General features: G+C 36.0%; 1 protein-coding gene across 5 annotated transcripts in view; it reads right to left on the bottom strand.

The window, feature by feature from the left end:
* The window catches only part of nlgn1 (neuroligin 1), a 311,795-nt gene that overhangs the window by 9,008 nt on the left and 282,051 nt on the right, over positions 1-20,736 (bottom strand). The window lies entirely within an intron of this gene.

Genomic DNA, 20,736 nt, shown 5'->3' with positions numbered 1-20,736 from the left:
CCAAAGCCTAGAGAGCACCCTATGTAGGTTGCATTTTAGGGAATTATAGACATACTTTATTTGGTCAAATTCTAAGTCATGCATATATCCTTTGCAGAGTAGGCAAAATACACTGTGACAAAATCAATGAAACAAAACAAAAAACAAAAAACAAAAAAAACAATCTAAGCTAGAGGATGAAGATGAATCGCAATTATAAACTCAATCAAGCTAAAAAAAGATTAGAACAATAGTTCAATCTGATTTGAAGTGCAGTATTTTACCCAATATTCCTGTATGCTATTACTATAGATGATTGTAATGTTAGCTTAGCAACATGCTAACAGCAAACTCTACTGAAATCAGTGGTGAGTAGAGACTCCTGTGGCTTTGTGTGAGAAATGCTTTTTGAATGACAGAGTACATCGCAACATGAAAAATCTTTCAAATCAAGTCAGGTTTTGTTTCAGTTAGGATGCTACCTTAGAGGTTAGTTGCCTATGTGGGCAACAAGGCAACTCACTACGTTTATTATTATTGTATGTTAGCAGTGTAGTTCTTAAAGGCATAGTTCACCCCAAAATGAAATGATCCCATGATTTACTCACCCTCAAGCCATCCTAGGTGTATATGACTATCTTCTTTCAGATGAACACAATCAGAATTATATTAAAATATATCCTGGCTCTGTTGAAGCCCCAAAAAAAGTGCATCCATCCATCATTAAAGTAATCCACACGGCTCCAGGGGGTTAATAAAGAGACACGCTGGGTTTTTGTAAGAAAAATATCCATATTTTAAACTTTATTAACTATAATAACTAGCTTCCGGCATCGATTTACGGCAAAAGAGTAACCTCTGACATGACGTAGGATGTAGGAGGATCGTAAGCTTAAACGCCTCTAGAAGTTCAAATAGTGCTCAACAAACACAAACTCCTCTTCTCTTATATTGAAATCCTCTGACATTTCTCTTTAAAAATTCTCGTTCTATACTTCTAATTCGTGACCGGTGTTTTGTTTTGCTCTATCCTCTGCACTTCTGCGTTCATCAATACTTCATGCGTCCGGTCAGCGGTTAGTTTTTCGCCGTAAATCGATGCGTACGGCCGCCTGCTGGAAACTAGTTATTATAGTTAATAAAGTTTTAAATATGGATATTTTTCTTACAAAAAACCTTTGCTTCGCTTCAGAAGGGCTTTATTAACCCCCTGGATTACTTTTATGATGAATGGATGCATTTTTTGGGCTTCAAAATCTCACGCCCCATTCACTACCATTATAAAGCTAAGAGCAGGAAAATTATTTAATATAACTCCGACTGTGATTGTATGAAAGAAGATAGTCATATTATATATGGGATGGCGTTATTTTGGGGTGAACTTATCCTTTTAACTACATTAATCAACATTACACTGCTTGTCCTTTTTTTTTTTTTTTTTTTTAATTTGCTAATTTGCTTTGGTTTGATCTTCTTGCTTGGTTTGGTCAGCCAGTGGAACCACAGCTCTCTGGGGTCACTGGAGAATGCAACTGTTGTTTTACCCCTTGACGTCAACTTAAGTGCGCTCCAATTAACAACAAAGTTTGTAGCAATATATTACAAATGTCAGTGAGAAAATTGCGATTACAGAGAACTAACCCAGTGGTGCGTTTTAATGGAAAACTAGTCACTAACTACTTCACTACAGTTGCTTATCCTGGGAATATACGTACATCCTGAGGGTGCTTGTGGAATACTGATTGTGTGTATGTTCAGTGAACAGATGACCGTTTGGGTCTTGTAATTGCCCTCACACTCCCAGAACACATGAAAAATAGTAAAGCCACAAAACAAGTGTTCTATCGAAAGCTCGTTTACAGTCGCAGACGACAAGAAACAAAACACTCCGAAATAACTCTGGTTCTGTACACGAAAAACACACACACAAATCCATCTGACCCTTCCTCGGCTACCTTCCTTTTGTTAATTGAGTTCTTTATTGGATTTAATTAATCTAGTTGTGTTGCAACATCAAGAAGTTGATCTCCTGGAAGTGGCCGTCGAATACAAGCACGCATTTAATTGATTCCATTTAGCCAAGGCAGTGTGCAGTGCAAATCAAAAAGACCAGGCACAGGCTCGAAAATGATTAGCAATCAAATGGCAGGCTGTCAGGTGCTCATGCCTGCGGCGCAGAGCCGTGAGCACATTTGGCTGCTAACACAGGCAGGCGGCGGCCCGCTTTCCATCCTCATACATGCAGAGAGGTGCAATCCAATCACGGGGAACAAAAGGGCCTCCCCCTGCTCGGACAGTGAATAGCCCGGGCTTGTGAATGGAAGTGTATTTGGTACAATGTGGAGAAAACAGATTCACAACAATGCGCTTTAATGAGACAGGCAATAATCATGGATTTTTATCACAGTCAAGGAGTGCTCTGGATTTGTTGTGTAAGCGTTATTGGCTCATTTCTATATAAGATTCAGAATCTGCGGAACACTGTCCATGGCAGTTCCCAGCTAACAAAAATATGTTCTAAGAATGTTTTGCTAACGTTTCCATTAAGTGATGAAAACTCTATTTCTGAATGTTCTCTGAATGTTCAAAACGCCGAACATTAAGGAAACATTCCATCTTAGCATTCTTCAAACATTATGGAATGTTACTGTTGGACGCTCTCTGAACATTCCAAAAAAAAAAAGAAAAAAAAAGAAGTAACATTTAAGTAAGCAATAAGGTATGAGAGGCTGTGCTGTATCGTGAATAAGTCATGGCTGAAGGGTGTTGTTAGGCACGAAACGGAGTGCCTGCCCAGCCGTGACTTATTCATGATACAGCACTAGCCTCGAGTACCTTATTGCTTTTATAAAACGGTTACCACACAATACAAATATTAAAGCCAAAAATATGTATCAATGCAACTTTCATGAAGTAAACTGTCACTAAAAGCCTTCCTTCCGCCGGAAAAAAATAGTCCCTGACCGTGAAAAGCAACATAAGTTACATTAATACGCCATTAGATGGCGCCAAAGACTGTCTTTATGAGTGAGTCAGTCAGTAGCGAAGATTTTGATGAACTTTTTTGTTATTATTTAAAAACACTAATTTAATAACATTTGAAATGTAATCTTTAGCAAATCTAAAAATGAATATCCATTTTTCATCCATTTTACTTTATGCTGTGATGCTTAAACTTACTTTAAAATGACAGATTTTAGTTTTATTTTATATAATTTGGATAGAATATCCAATGAAGGATGAAATATATCATCCATCCTCTCAAAATACAAAGTTCGGATGACTTCATAGTTCCTTCTTCAGATAATTATCACATTTAAACTGCAAAAAGTGAAGCACAACTCACTCAATAAAACTGAACATTTCATTGCAAGCTATTCCCGTACAAGGTTAACAACACTCAAATACAGAGTGTTGATCCTTGGATGTTGTTGGTCTAAGATAACCAACCTCTTGTCTCATAGATAAGCTAACAGAGATTTAACCCACTTCCTGTCTTTTAACAGAAATCAGGAAATTTAAAGTAACATGCAAAAGTAACCGAAGTAATGTGTGTATTACAGTAACCTGAAGCCCTATAGCCCTATAATGGTCCAAAAAGTCCAATAAATAAAAATGGAATCAGACTGCTATCGGTTGGCACACAGGAATTCACAACTAGATGAAAAAGCAACAGAGCAGCTTAGTTCCAAAGTGCCATGTACTTAAATGAATTCCTTTTGGAACCTTAGCAGAAGGTTTGAGATGTTAAATTAATCCCGGTTTTGACTCGAGAAGGTCAGAAAAGGTAAAAGAGAACAAGACCAACCAAATAAAAGAAGGAAAACTGGATCCCCTCAAAGCAATGCGAGAAGTGACAAAAAGAGAAAAAGGCATTACTGTACATTCCTTTCAGGGTTACAAATAAAGAGAGATGGCAGCAGCAGGATCAGTCCCAGAGATGTTGCATTAGAGCATTTGCCAGTTCGGGTCTCTTTCCAAAAAAGAAATGTCGCAGCCAGACCGTTGGCGCTTTATTTGTCTGTTCTGTCTCTACTCACCCGGCAGTGAGACAAATTGGCCCTCCTGTTGTATTTGGGTCCCTAAAAATATTAACAGTATGACAACACCTTCATACTTTCCCTTCCCGTTGCAGAATTATCATCCATTTCAGGAACTTCAAGACTAAAAGCAGATGCCATCTGTTCCCATACCACAGGCTGGCACCTGAGAACGCAAGTTTCAAAACTGCAAGAGGCGATGAAATGAACTGCCAGAAGTAGGTTTGAAAAGGTTACAGTCACTAAAATGATGGCAAGACCGAGTCACTGCCTCAAGTGGTAATTAGCTGTACTGCAGGCTGATAATTAAGGAGTAATGTATAGTGACCACAGATGGTATGAATTACTGGCTCGGAGCATTGTCTCTGTCAAAGGAGATTAATACACTAAAGGTTGGCACAGGCTAACAACAGAATCCACTCCAGGATCCCGACTGAATTTGACTTGACAGACCTATTCCTGTCTTCATTGCTTTGATATGCAGAATCCGAAACCTGAAAACTGCTGCTCCAGGCAAAATACACAGAATTTTATTCAAACATATTTTTTTTCTTTGGGATATTACATTAAAGTAACCCACTTTCTTTCAGAAAAAAAAATCCATCTCCTTTTATTTCCCTCCTCTCCAAGGAGGATGGATCAGTGACATGCTGAATGCCTTTCATGTTAATATTTCGTGAAAAATAAACACTAATAAAAAATAAATGGCTGCAGAGTTTGCAACATTACTGTTGAAAAAATGCAGTCCAAACAAATATATGGCAGGGTAATCTTCCCTGTGTAAATATAGGTAATGAAAGTTAAATGTACATTTCGATAATGGAATGGATTACAGTATTAGACCTAGACATTGGATGTTGCATTATTTAGCATATTTTATAGCTGGCAGATTCTTATCCTGTTAACATCCTTGTCATATCCCATTTCAGTGGATTGAGTAAATGAAATTACCTTTAGGTAAGGCCTACTGTTTGCTGACTTGGATGAACATCCTGCAGTATCAGTTCAATAAACATTTTTGTCACATAATTTAGCACAACTTCAATTAACATATTGTAAAAGAATAAAAAGCATAACGAAGCATAACATAATTAACAATATTACCAGTATAACAAAGCAAAACGTAACATAAACATAACTTATGCTTAACATCAACCCAGACACAGCACATAATCGTAGCATAATCCAGGCATAACTACAACTAGCATAACCCATACCATAACTCAGACATATTGTAATGTAATCAAGATGTTGCAAAGTAACATAACATAACATAACATAACATAACATAACATAACATAACATAACATAACATAACATAACATAACATAACATAACATAACATAACCCAGACAGAGCACATAATGTAACGTAATGTATCGTAACATATCGTAACATAACTTAACCCAAACATAGAACATAAACATAACATCAACCCAGACATGTAATGCACATCCTGATATTGCTGAGTTAGATGCGTTCCTGGGTCAACATATTTTGTTGATCCTGGAACAACATTCTAGTCTGAAAATGTAGTCTTAACCCTATTCCTACCCCTAAACCTAACCTTACCCATAAGTTATCACAAAGATCAGAGGGAAATGATAGATGAAAAACACTGATGTAGAAGCACCAATTCATGCCTAAACTTGATATAATCTGTAAACTTCACAAACACTCAAATCTGATTGGTTGATTTGAATGTTGTTCCAGGATCAACAAAAATGTTGACCCAGGAACATGTTGAACTCAGCAATATCAGGTTATGCGACACGTAACGCAACCCATATTGTAATGCAATCAAGAAGTAACATGACATAAAATGTAAATTAACATACCATTATACAACATAAAAAACATAAACATAACAGACATAACAACCTAGCTGTAGCACAGATGTAGTATATAAACTAATATAAAGTAACATAAGCCAGACGTAACATAATCCAGAAGTAGCACATAACATAACATAACATAACATAACATAACATAACATAACATAACATAACATAACATAACATAACATAACATAACATAACAACCCAGACATACATCTAAAATATAAATTAACATACGAAACAAAACATAAACATAAGATGTAGTATATAAACTAATATAAAGTAACATAACCCAGACATAACATAATCTAGAAGTAGCACATAACATAACATAACGTAACACAACTCAGACATTATCTATACATAATCAGACGGAGCACTTCATTTAAAATAATTCACACATAGCACGTAACAACATAATGTAACATAACCCAGACATAGCACATAAACATAACATCAACCCAGACACGTAATGTAATGTAATGTAATGTAATGTAACGTAACATAACCCATATTGTGATGCAATCGAGAAGTAACATAACATAAAATCTAAATTCACATACCATTATACAACATAACAAAACATAAACGTAACAGACATGACATAACCCAGATGTAGTATATAAACTAATATAAAGTAACATAACCGAGACGTAACATAATCCAGAAGTAGCACATAACATAACATAACATAACATAACATAACATAACATAACATAACATAACATAACATAACATAACATAACATAACATAACAACTCAGCTGTAGCACAGATGTAGTATATAAAGTAATATAAAGTAACATAACCCAGACGTAACATAATCCAGAAGTAGCACATAACATAACATAACATAACATAACATAACATAACATAACATAACATAACATAACATAACATAACATATAACAACCCAGCTGTAGCACAGATGTAGTATATAAAGTAATATAAAGTAACATAACCGAGACGTAACATAATCCAGAAGTAGCACATAACATAACATAACATAACATAAGATAACATAACAACCCAGCTGTAGCACAGATGTAGTATATAAAGTAATATAAAGTAACATAACCCAGACGTAACATAATCCAGAAGTAGCACATAACATAACATAACATAACATAACATAACATAACATAACATAACATAACATAACATAACATAACATAACATAACATAACAACCCAGCTGTAGCACAGATGTAGTATATAAAGTAATATAAAGTAACATAACCCAGACGTAACATAATCCAGAAGTAGCACATAACATAACATAACATAACATAACATAACATAACATAACATAACAACCCAGCTGTAGCACAGATGTAGTATATAAAGTAATATAAAGTAACATAACCCAGACGTAACATAATCCAGAAGTAGCACACAAAACAACACAACACAACACAACACAACACAACACAACACAACACAACACAACACAACACAACACAACACAACACAACACAACATAACCCAGACATAGCACATAAAACGTAAGTAACGTAATGTAACCCAGACATATGCAATCAAGAAGTAACATAACAAAAAATGTAAATTAACATAAGACATAACAAAACATAAACATAACAGACATAACAACCCAGCTGTAGCACAGATGTAGTTTATAAACTAATATAAAGTAACATAACCCAGACATAACAAAATCCAGAAGTAACACATAATACAGACATAATCTATACGTAATCAGATGGAGCACTTAATACAAAATAATTCACTCATAGCACGTAACAACGTGACGTAACATAACATCCGTTGGCAAGTAGAGCCTATGGTCTGATGTGGGAGTGCCGTTTAAGGGTTCAGTAATGTGCTAATTACATTAGGTGCTTGCTGAGTAGCATGGGGAGCTTAATGAAGGTTAATGTAAATACTTGCTCTTCACTTATTCCACCTCGCTAACTTTCCTTAAGGGATGCACAGCATCTTCTGACAGGGCCAAACAACTGCTGTGAATCTCCAGCCAACACCACAAACAGCACCAACCTACAGTCTGTATGAGTTGAGTTGTTTGCGATAGATTTATTTTATGTATACAAGAGAATGGAGTTTAATGGTTAAATAAAATACGGTTTTGAATAATCACGAAACCTCATGAATTATACACATTTTAAAAATAAAATCTTTACAAGGTGAGAAAAAAAAACCCTCTGTGGAACAAGTTTCTTATACTGTATGCACTGTTGTGCATTGAATCTCTGACTAGTTGAAATTCTAGCAGTTTTTTATTAGCACTGAAGATGATGCTAATATAATTGTTGAAAAATGATGTAAAATTACAACATGCCATGCAATATATTTTATCCTGAAATAAGATCTTAAATCTGAAGACACTCTTCAGAGATTCTCCTTTTGTGCTCCACAGAAAAAAAAAAATAACAGCAAGTGAAAGTGAGTAAATAATGACAGAGTTTTCATTTCCTTTAATATAATCCATTTGTATAGTAGTTATTTTGAATCTAAACATAATTCAAATGCCTGACAGGTGGCATAACAAAATAGCTCTGTGGATGTATTGCAGAGCACAATCTCTAAGTTCAAACACCAACAGGATGCAATAATTGTTCTTAAAATACTGCCATGCAACATACATGAAAGCCCCAAACTGCAGCACAGCTTTCTTTGAAATGTGCTTCTTGGTAGTTGCATTGCTTCAAAACCTGATCTGAATTGTTAACCAGCTCCCTTTCCATAGAAAAGAACAACATTTGCATACAGATAACAGCCTTCTGCGGTTTAACACACACACACATACACACACTCCTAGCAGGATGGGGAAAGAGAGTGAGTGCGAGAGGGAGAATAAAACCTTTTCATAAGAAGTGAGAGTCTAAAGATAGCCCTCCATCTTTTTTCCCTCTTGCTCCTCTCCAGTGCACATCCTGGAAATATTCCTCTCCTCTGACATGTGTGAGAGCAAGAGAGTGCAGTTGAGTGCTGTCTTCCAGGTGGCCCTATCGCTAGAAAAAAAACGCTGAACCAGAAAGTACTCTTATCTAACAGAGTACATCCAGATATTTTTTATTTTATTTAAATATTTATCTTTATGTCGATAATCATCCAAGGCTTTTCCGGGGACTGAGGAAAGCGCAGGCATCCCCCATTCAGTGACAGAGGCATACGGGTGTTTCTTCAACTACAGGCACTTTTGGACTACCAGTATCACAAAAGATTTTTCTCCCCTGAATTCTGTACATAAAAAAAATAAAAAATAAACGATGAGAGCATGAGAAAAAGTTTTCATGTGATCTTCGCATCTCAAAACAAAAGTTGAAATCTGTTAGTTTTAATAAAAATCTACCCCGGGACATCAAAGTGGCCGTAGCTGAAGGAACACCCAAACATGACCTCAGAAACCTGCATGGAACCTGGAGGCAAGGTCTCACTAATGAGCCCAGACGAAGGAGGGAATGATGTGGAGACGAGCCCCATTGCCCGCTCCCTCCAGTAACAAACACACAGCTTTGAAAATGTCATCTCACTTCTGCAGTGGTGACAGTGCCGTCTGCAGTCAAGCGGCCCACCGCTGAGCCAGACACCATGTGTTTAAAAAACTGCATTTGTGACGATCTTTGTCTGTCAACACAACATATCAGCTCACTTCAGGGAAAAATAGCAGTGACTTGGAGGTTCGAGAAATGTGTTCCAATACGTTGTGCAACTGCAATCATGCAGGAGTTTGAGTCTGAATTGCATCTAGGATCCAAAATTAGCACTCGGCATACAAACACAAGTATAAATTGGCTTTTCCGAGTTATTAACCATTTTAGGCGCAAAATGAAAATAAAAGGAAGAAAATCATAACTCGGAGGCACAGGGGCTATTTTGATTATGATGTATACGTGTGACATAATAGCTCATGTTGTTTCAAGAAAATAATAAACCTGAGAAAACAATAAACCTGCCATTTTAGTTTATATATAAAATGACCCTGCTTGCATTTTTTCACTTCTTTCCCGTAGAGTTTAATGTATCCTCTTAGAGCCAAAATCAATAAATATTAAATTAAAAAGAGGGAAAAAATGTGAATTAATGTGGAAGACCTAGTGACCTTGAGCCATTAAACATAGCTTGGATATTGAGCACATCTCCATAAATATCATTTGTAATTACCAGCAATCAGAAATGTTTCGTTTTCACTCGTTGAGTCAAACAAATCGAAGCTTTCATACTCAGATTTGGATCTGGGTGTCCTAAGGGGTGTGTTTTAGCACCCAAATCTCAATTACAGCAGTAACGTCAACAAGTTATGTTGACTTGATCATCTTGCCAGACTGCAGTGAAACCAAACCAAACAAGCTTTGATCTCAGACTACACTACTATCTCTCATAATAATGGGACAGTCAGCCCCAAAACTATTCAGAGAGTCTACCTGTATTCTTAAGTGTATAGTCTCTGCAGAACCAGACCTGCAGAAAGGGAAAAAACACATACTGCAGTAACAAACAAACAACAACAACAAAAAAAAATAGTTGTCAAGGCTTCACTATGGTGGCGCTAAAGGGCATAAGGGACATTAAAGGGATAGTTCACCCAAAAATGAAAATTTGATGTTTATCTGGTTACCCCCAGGGCATCCAAGATGTAGGTGACTTTGTTCCTCAATAGAACACAAATGATGATTTTTAACTCCAACCGTTGCGGTCTGTCAGTCGTATAATGCGTGTCAATGGGAACTCCATCTATAAGAGTAAAAAAAAACATGCACAGACAAATCCAAATTAAACCCTGCGGCTCGTGACGACACAGTGATGTCCTAAGGCACGAAACGATCGGTTTGTGTGAGAAACGAAACAGTATTTATATAATTTTTTACCTCTAATACACCACTATGTCCAACTGCCTTGAGCATCCAGTGTGTGAGATCTGAAAACGCGCTCTGATGCCGGAAGTGATTTCTCGCGCGTAGAACATCAATGAGTGCGAGATATCACTTCCGGCGTCAGAGTGCATTCAGACCTCACAAACAGGATGTGGAGCGCAGTTGGACATAGTGGTGTTTTAGAGGTAAAAAATTATATAAATACTGATCGTTTCATGTTTTAGGACATCAATGTGTCGTAGCAGCAGGGTTTAATTTGGATTTGTCTGTGCATGTTTTTTTTTTACTCTTATAGATGGAGTTCCCATTGACATGCATTATACGACTGACAGACGCCAACGGTTGGAGTTAAAAATCCTCATTTGTTTTCTACTGAAGAAACAAAATCACCTACATCTTGGATGCACTGGGGGTAAGCAGATAAACATCAAATTTTCATTTTTGGGTGAACTATCCCTTTAACCAACCTAACTTTAACCATTAAAATGTCAAGTTGCTCCAGACCACCAGGGGCAGTGCAAAACAGGAGCAGCTGTTTCCAATTATCTCTAAAATTTGAAGCACCCCCATAATTATGCATATTTATATAGAAAAACTAGACATTTGACAAAAGTATTCAGCAAATAAGGGATAATGTACAAATATAGCCAGTCATTAGTGCAAAATAAACACCAACAGGATGCTCAGGGCTGCGTAAAAGTGGAAATAAACTGTGAATGAGAGTTTAATAATATTGAAAGTATTTATTGGGTAGGGTTAGGGGAAGGTGTAGGGAGGGTTTTTATTCTCTTAATAAGGCAGAATCCATTTAATAATTGTAATAAATATAATCATTTACACTCTATGATATTATTGCATCTTGTTAATGTACAAAAATAATGAGGTGAAAATAATGTGCGCCAATATAAAGAATAGATAGCTTCTAATTACTATTTACTCTTATTGCGAAGAACTGATACTTTTACATGGCGTAAATAGCATATCGCTAAGAAAATACTGCTGCCACATTATTTTTAGTTGAAATGAACATATCACTTAGGTTCAATAAAGTACCATTTGTTAACATTAGTTAACTAACATTAACAAAGATCAATAAATACTGTAGCAAATATATTGCTCATTGATAGTTAATGTTAGTTAATGTATTAACTAAAGTTAAGTAATGGGACCTTATTTGATATTATGTGAGAGCAACATGACCACATATTGAGACAAGAGACATTAAACTAGTACAGCTACATAGGAAAGTGGTTGCCAGGGACAATGGTCTACCCTACTATATAGTATGCATAAAACAGTAAGCCAAAAGAGTAGTATGTCCGAATATTCAAAAAACAGTAGACAAAAAGTCCCCGGATGACCTACTACTTCCGCTGAGATTCTGAAGTGTGCATTTGAAGGACACTTTACTATCACATGAGACCATGGGAGGGGATTTATGAATGGAAGTGAAATGATGCAACTGTTGCTGGTAGGTCATGTGACAATAACAACATGGTGGATGTAGTACATCCGAATTTCATTCATACTACCCATTTTTTTTTATACTATATAGAGTGTACCTTTTTAATGGTCATGAAGTAAATTCAAATTCGCTTGTAGCACCTACTTAGACAGTACGTGATTTCGGGTGCAGCAAAAGTTTAGTGTCAAGTGACTGCAGAATGCCATGATCGACCAATCAGAATAAAGTATCAAGTATTCTAGGCAACCTTTGCAATTGCTGTGGACGGTTTAAAAACTACAATTATTTGCACTATAGGGATTAAAACAGACATACATTAATAAACTAGTGGATTGCATCAGCGTGAAAAAACTAATCAGACCAGATCTGTTTGCAGACAAGAGCGATGATCCCTTATTATTTGGACACAACCATGCAAGACATGCCAGAACTCCAAACTTCCTCCCTCACTGTTTGGCAAAGCAAAGTTTGTGGAGAAGCTCCTGTCTGTCAGTTCTGTCAGATGCTTTTGGTGAAAGAGCAGAAAAACATGAGATGAGGTGTCAGAGAGGGCATGCAAGACGTTAAGGGAACAGTATTGAATGCTATCTCAGAGGCCACAGCGGTTAACCATGTTTGACAGCTGCAGCGGCTCAAGCCTGTACCTGAGTTGCTCCAGCCAATCAGAACTCTCGTGGCCGTGTCTGAACCTGCGGCCAGTGAAGCGCCGAAAAAGAGTGTAAGTGCATTCTGACACCCTCCCAGATTAAATGTCACAGAGTGTCACTGGGTCCTAATGCCCCACAGTCCTTCACTCATGGGTTGGATATGACTATCGACCCATCACTGCTGTGCCACAGACGCCTCATGATTGTCTTTGTCTTTTTGCCCTCCTGTCTCAGGAAAATCCACTATAGAGAGAGAAAAAAAGTTTAAAACATGTACCAGGTTCTTAGAAATGAACTCTTTATAGTAATGGTGGTTTTGAAAAACTTTTTTGCCTTTTTCAAGAAAAGTTTAATTTAATTTGAAATTCTAAAAATGTCAAATGGTGTAACCATCAAGTAAAAAGTAATAACATATTTTCGATTATTTTTTAAAACAGATTTTAAATATATTTTTTCAAGGTAATTTTTTTATATCAACATATAAAATCATGAAAAGTAACCAGAACTAACATTGCTTTATCATAAAAGGTCAAATTATCAAATATTTTAAGATATTTGTTGACCTTGAAACACTCTTTTCTCTGACACATGCTCATCATAGAAGTGTATTCAAGTCACTGTATGTATGAATAACATTTTTAAAGGTGCCCTCCCACATGGAAAGAACCTATATGTGGATATATGCGCATATATGAAACCTATATGCAGTGTATATGTACATATATGCTGCATATATGCAAGATATGTCTTCTATATAGCTAATGGCAGGATCTGGTCATTTTGTAGCTCATATCTCATTTTTGACTGTCATACATGATGCCTAGCTCATATTTTCTATTATCAAGGCAAAAACTAAGAATTAACGAAAAAAATTATGCAAGAACTTATGTATGTGCGAATGTAGCAGTTATGTATTTAGACAATTATTTTGTGATTCCACTTGCCATGACCATATTTGGGGTTTCCTGCCGCCATGCTGACTTGGGGTGTTGACGCACTTTGCTGCTTCCCAATCTGCATGAGACATCACAGCGGTAGGTCGCACAAAGTTTTTGCGGTGATTCAATTAAGGCCATGTTTCATGTAACAGCTGAATTCACATGATATATTTGTATGATTGTAATCCAAAACCCCTCTGTGATGTACATTCAGATGTTTCGTTGATTATTTTTCTTTACTTAAGTTACTTTTAATATCTCTCTTTCTCAGCGTTGTGCGTTGCTGCCGCATGCTGTTTGTATGCTGCACAAGTCCTCATATATTGCCATTTGTGTTATACAGAATAAAGTGAGGACCTGATGGCAAGATTTTTTGCAGTCTGTCTTTGATTACGACACAACGCAGAAAACACACCGCTACACGAACACGTGAAATTGGTCCCACATGGAAAAAACCTATATAAACATATATGTTTCAATATAGGTTTGATATAGGTTTTTAATATATGTGACATATATAAAATTGGCCATTTTCCTATATTATGTGTACATATATGTACATATAATATAGGAAAACGGCCAATTTTATATATGTCACATATATGTAAAACCTATATCAAAACCTATATTGAAACATATATGTTTATATAGGTTTTTTCCATGTGGGCTAGATTCAAAAATTGAATTTACCTCGGCATAGTTAAATAACAAGAGTCCAGTACATGGAAATGACATACAGTGAGTCTCAAACTCCATTGTTTCCTCCTTCTTATATAAATCTCATTTGTTTAAAAGACCTCCGAAGAACAGGCGAATCTCAACATAACACCGACTGTTACGTAACAGTTTGGGTGTACGCCCCCAATATTGGCATATGCCAGCCCATGTTCCCAACATTATGAAAGGCATTAGACAAGGGCAGGACGTCTGAATCAACAGACTAGGTAAGCATGCAAGGACAATAGCAAAAAAATGGCAGATGGAGCAATAATAACTGACATGATAACATGATATTTTTAGTGATATTTGTAAATTGTCTTTCTAAATGTTTTGTTAGCATGTTGCTAATGTACTGTTAAATGTGGTTAAAGTTACCATCGTTTCTTACTGTATTCACGGAGACAAGAGCCGCCGCTGTTTTCATTTTTACACACTTGCAGTCTGTATAATGCATAAACACAACTTCATTCTTTATAAATCTCTCCAACAGTGTAGCATTAGCCGTTAGCCACGGAGCACAGCCTCAAATTCATTCAGAATCGAATGTAAACAATATAACAGTATACAATACTCACATAATCCGACGCATGCATGCCGCATGCATGACGAACACTTTGTAAAGATCCATTAAGGGTTATATTAGCTGTGTAAACTTTGTTTACGCACTGTTCAAGGCAAGCGCGAGCTCCGTGGGCGTGGAGCACGAGAATTAAAGGGCCAGTAGCCCTGAATCGGCTCATTTATAATGATGCCCCAAAATAGGCAGTTAAAAAAATGAATTAAAAAAAAATATATGGGGTATTTTGAGCTGAAACTTCACAGACACATTCAGGGGACACCTAGACTTATATTACATCTTTTAAAAAAAGTTCTAGGGTACCTTTAATGTATTTTTAAATAAATTGATAAGAATAAGAAGAAATGCTAAGCCTCATTCATTTTGCACACTACCATTCAAAAGTTTGTGGTCGGTTTTTGAAAGAAATATCATTTATTTGATCAAAAATACAGTAAAAACAGTAATATTATGAAACATTATAGTTTAAAATAACTTCATGTCATGGCAATGCTGAATTTCCAGCATCTTTAGTGTCACATGATCCTCCAGAAATCATTCTAATATGCTGATTTAGTGCTCAGAAACATTTATTATCGTCATCATCACAGTTGAAAACAGTTGTGCCGCCCATCATTTTTGTGGAAAACGTGAGACTTTTTTTTCAGGATTTTTTGATGAATAGAATGTTCGAAATAAAAATCATTTAATTCAACATAAAAATCATTATAAATGTCTTTCAGACTAGTGTAGCTCTATACACTTTATACACAGTATTTCAACACATGTCACATTTGTGTCCTTTTGTATTTCTCCCAAGGAACTGCAGGAAAAACACCTGAGGCCCAAATGAGAAAGTTGATACTTCAGTGAAGCAACTAAAAACTAAAAGAACAACCTCTGTACAGCTTTCTTTTCCAAGTATGAAGCACTTTGATACACAGCAGGCCATTGCTGATGTATCAGCCATTATAACCACGAAAATTGTTGCTCAACAGCATCCGAGACATCTCTGTAGAATGACTCTATTTGTAACAAAAATAAAAATCAATAAATGTGTAACAGACACGAAAGGATGACTGGTAAATGAAAAATGGCTTCTGTATTGCACTTCTAGAGTCATTAACGTAATGGATGCTGAATTATAACACCCATAACCGACAAAACCTCTTCACAAATGCTTTCTGTTACTCTAACTCACTCTCTCTTCTTTCTGTCAATGCACACAAGGAACAGAGACGATTTGTTCATAGATCTGGAACTGATAAGGGCAAAATAAAAGCACATCACTGCCAAAACAAATCTCTATCAGAAAACAACATCAACGGAAGACTTATTTATGCCAAACAAGTATCAGTAGGTATCGGCAGTGAATACCTAAACAGTCAAAGTCACAAGTTGCCATCTGGCTGATAAAGACTTTGACAAGTTAACTACTTTAGTCTGTCAATCAAATGTCTCTACAAAGAGCAATATTCTTTCAACAAACGTTTATATTCTGATCTCGCCGACCGAACAAACTCATCTTAAATGGCTACAAATCTACTTTTAAGCAATCCAGAGAAAACACTAACCTGAAAACAGTCGTATAAAGATATAAACAGCACGCTGACGCACTACAAAATGAACCCGCTGAAAATCCGTGCCCGAAAGAACAGTCGCATAGTAAAAAAACAACATCTATCAATTAAGCATGCTTTCTCCTTCCACTCTTTGAAGGCGCATCACAAATTCACATTTGTGTTGCTCTTGCATCATAAATGAATCATAAGGCAGCCATTCCCGTTTGATTGTATTAGTATTGCAAAAATGGATGGATTCTGATGGATTCTGTTGCTTCAAAGGCGCCCATCTAAAAGACTTCAGGCAGGCTTGGAAATGCACAAATCTAGCAGGCTCTTAAAAATTTAAACAGAGACAGAGACCTTCTTCTGGGACCGCCTGTCAAACCTGTCCTAATATGTAAGATACACAAACAACTCGCATCGCAGGCTTTGCTCTCAGACCCCGACAACAGAAGATCTTGGCTTTGTTACCTCAGACAAACACACACTCTGGTTTACATACACACCTGTGCACATCATACAGACGCCGCAGTTGACCAGCTCTTTATAACTCACTGAAAGAAATACTGTAAAATGCAGTCTCAGATTGGAATTGATACAATTTTCTCAAACTCAAAAAGACAAATCTTGAGAGAAAAACCATTTGACAGCTTGGGAATTCAGGCAAAACCTTGGTATTTGGATCATTTGACATTTAGTGTGTTTCATTTGCGGGACAGAGAACATTTGGAAACTGGCTCACTTTCAGTTCAAGTGTTGGAATTTAAATTGAATTGACAGGAAAAGGAATTTACAGAATTGCAGTTCAAAGAAATGCAGCATTTTTTTGGTTCAGCAAAATAGGCATGGACATCAAAGGTTAATTCATTAGTCTAATAACTAATATCAATTATGTATTTATTTAAATTAAAGGTGCCATCGAATTGAAAATTGAATTTACTTCGGCATAGTTGAATAACAAGAGTTCAGTACATGGAAATGACATACAGTGAGTCTCAAACACCATTGTTTCCTCCTTCTTATGTAAATCTCATTTGTTTAAAAGACCTCCTAAGAACAGGTGAATCTCAACATAACATTGACTGTTACGTAACAGTCGGGGTGTACGCCCCCAATATTTGCATATGCCAGCCCATGATCGAGGCATTACACAAGGGCAGACAGTATTAACGTCTGGATTTGTGCACAGCTGAATCATCAGACTAGGTAATCAAGCAAGGACAAAAGCGAAAAATGGATGATAAAGATGGAGCGATAATAACTGAAATGATACATGATATCATGATATTTTTAGTGATATTTGTAAATTGTGTTTCTAAATGTTTCGTTAGCATGTTGCTAATGTACTGTTAAATGTGGTTAAAGTTACCATCGTTTCTTACTGTATTCACGGAGACAAGAGAGCCGTCATTATTTTCATTATTAAACACTTGCAGTCTGTATAATGCATAAACACAACTTCATTCTTTATAAATCTCTCCAACAGTGTAGCATTAGCCGTTAGCCACGGAGCATAGCCTCAAACTCATTCAGAATCAAATGTAAACATCCAAATAAATACAATACTCACATAATCCGATGTATGCATGCAGCATGCATGACGAACACTTTGTAAAGATCCATTTTGAGGGTTATATTAGCTGTGTGCAATGATAGAGTCGAGAGCTCGGGAGGGGGCGGAGAGTGCGCGATTTAAAGGGGCCGCAGCATGAATCGGCGCATTTCTAATTATGCCTCAAAATAGGCAGTTAAAAAAATTAATAAAAAAAAATCTATGGGATATTTTGAGCTGCAACATGACAGACACATTCAGGGGACACCTTAGACTTATATTACATCTTGTAAAAAAACGTTCGATGGCACCTTTAATGTATTTTTAGATGAATGAATTATTAGATTTTTTAGAAATTCTCCATATGTTATCTGATGTGTATGGGTAGTTCATACAAAATAATGAAATAAAAAAATAAAATGTAAAATATAAAAACTAAAATAAAATATAAAATAAAATTAAATAAATAAATAAATAAATTCATCCTGAATAGTGCACAATGACATATCCAACTTTCAAGAATTTCAATGAATATTACAAATATTATATTACAAGACATGGTCTTTGTATTTAAATTAGGCAAATTAATTAATATAGTAATTATAATAATACATATAAATATATAAAAATATAATTCATAATACAGTGAATTACTAATAAATAATAATATTTCAGTATATACCCCCTATGTTGTGTGTATGACATTTATGGGTAATGCATACAGAATAGAAATAAAATAAAATAAAATAAAATATAAAATAAAATTTTAAAATATAATTTTCCAACTTTAAATAATTTCAATAATAATATATATATATATATATATATATATATATATATATATATATAGTATATAAGTAAAAATATATATATATATATATATAATAATTATATATAAATATATAAGTCAAAATGTTATAATACAAGACATGCACTTTGCATCTTAAATGAGGTGAACGGATTAACTGCTTTCATCTTTACTCACACAAGCTCATTTAAAAAGAATACAAACATAAAATCCTAAACCAAAGAGACATCATTTTACAAAAGCAGATGCCTCATTAGTTGGCCTGTATTTTTACTGGTGCTGTAAAACAGCAGGCTGACCGGGTGAATGTGTGCTGGGGTGGGTCACGAGGGGACCATTAACATTGACTGTTAGATTCAGCTCATGGCTTTCATTGAGTGTGACCAAATCTTCGTCGGAATGAGAATGCTGACAGTCAAAGGGTGAGCCGATATGAGACGTACAGCTGGGAGACTGGCATCTTTCAATGGTGTGGCAGTTCTGAGTGCCCACAGGGGACTCCTCACCAAACAAGCATCACACCACATGTCTATAAACAAATCTTACTCTCGGGAGAACTGCCCCAAACCCTGGATGCATCCAGGAATGATACAAAACCGGCAGTGGGGAAAGGACGATGTCACCTTAAAACTTCGTGATGGATGAAAAATGACACACAAAGAAAGGTCAGTAATCTTCACGGCTTCAGGGTGAATTTTTGAGGTATAGCTGGGTTGGCGGTGAGACGCAGATGAAAGGTCTGTGGACAGGCTTTATTCTATGTACTTTCAGAGGCTTCCTGGAACGCTCAGACAGGCTGCTTGGTTTTAATCAGCTTCATAAGAACAGATACTGGGTGTTTAGCCAAAGTGTTGAGGATGCCAACACATCCCTCGCAAAACAATTACCATAGTTGCTGTGGAAAAGGCTTTGAATTACCTTCAATTATCATTTACTACTAAAAGATTTAGAAACCTTTTATTTTCCCCCCAGAAAAAAAAGGGAAAAGCAGGTAGCAAACAGCTCTAGGGTGAACTCACTTCTCTCCAGGCTAGATGTGAAAAGATTACTGTGTTTATGAGGAAATAAAATGTAATCCATGAGCACTTTGAATCCATAATGGATAAAGGTGGGTTCAAAGAGCTAACATTCCTATTTGTGGGGAAAAAGCCTTGGGATTTGGCAGCAGCCCCTCTTCTCCTTCTTATCCCATATGATATTATGATTATGAGTGCTAGAAACGCAGAGAAGTGAAAATTACATATTCCTTATCGAGGACTACTAGAGGAGAGGCAGTCGATTCAGGTACAGTGTGTGGAAGTTGATGATGAAAAGGCTTTTGTGCTTGGAGAGAATTTTCTGTCACAGACATGAATAAACTACATTTTTTCATTACATTAAATGTTGAATAATACATGAGATTGAGAGCAGCAAAATCACTATAAATATTACTGGTGTTTCATTTTTTTTTCTATGAATCATGTGAACAAATCATTTTTGTTCACTTCCGCACCGATTTGAGTAATCTGTGTTTTTGAATGAATCTGGTGAATGAATCATTCTTGTTTGCGATTTCAGTTTCAGAAGACTTGGACTACAGCACAAAATAATAATAAAAATGACCTTTATAGGGTTAGTTCACCCAACAATTAAAAATTTTGTCATTTATTACTCACCCTCATGTCGTTCCACATCCGTAAGATCTTCGGAACACAAATTAAGTTATTTTTGAAAAAATCCGATCCTGCATTGACAGCAAGATAATTAACACTTTCAGATTCCCAGAAAGCTACTAAAG

This window comes from Megalobrama amblycephala, linkage group LG21 (genome assembly GCF_018812025.1).
Source record: "Megalobrama amblycephala isolate DHTTF-2021 linkage group LG21, ASM1881202v1, whole genome shotgun sequence".
In the NCBI taxonomy this organism is placed as follows: Eukaryota; Metazoa; Chordata; class Actinopteri; order Cypriniformes; family Xenocyprididae; genus Megalobrama; species Megalobrama amblycephala.
This window is presented reverse-complemented; position numbering and strand designations above follow the sequence as displayed.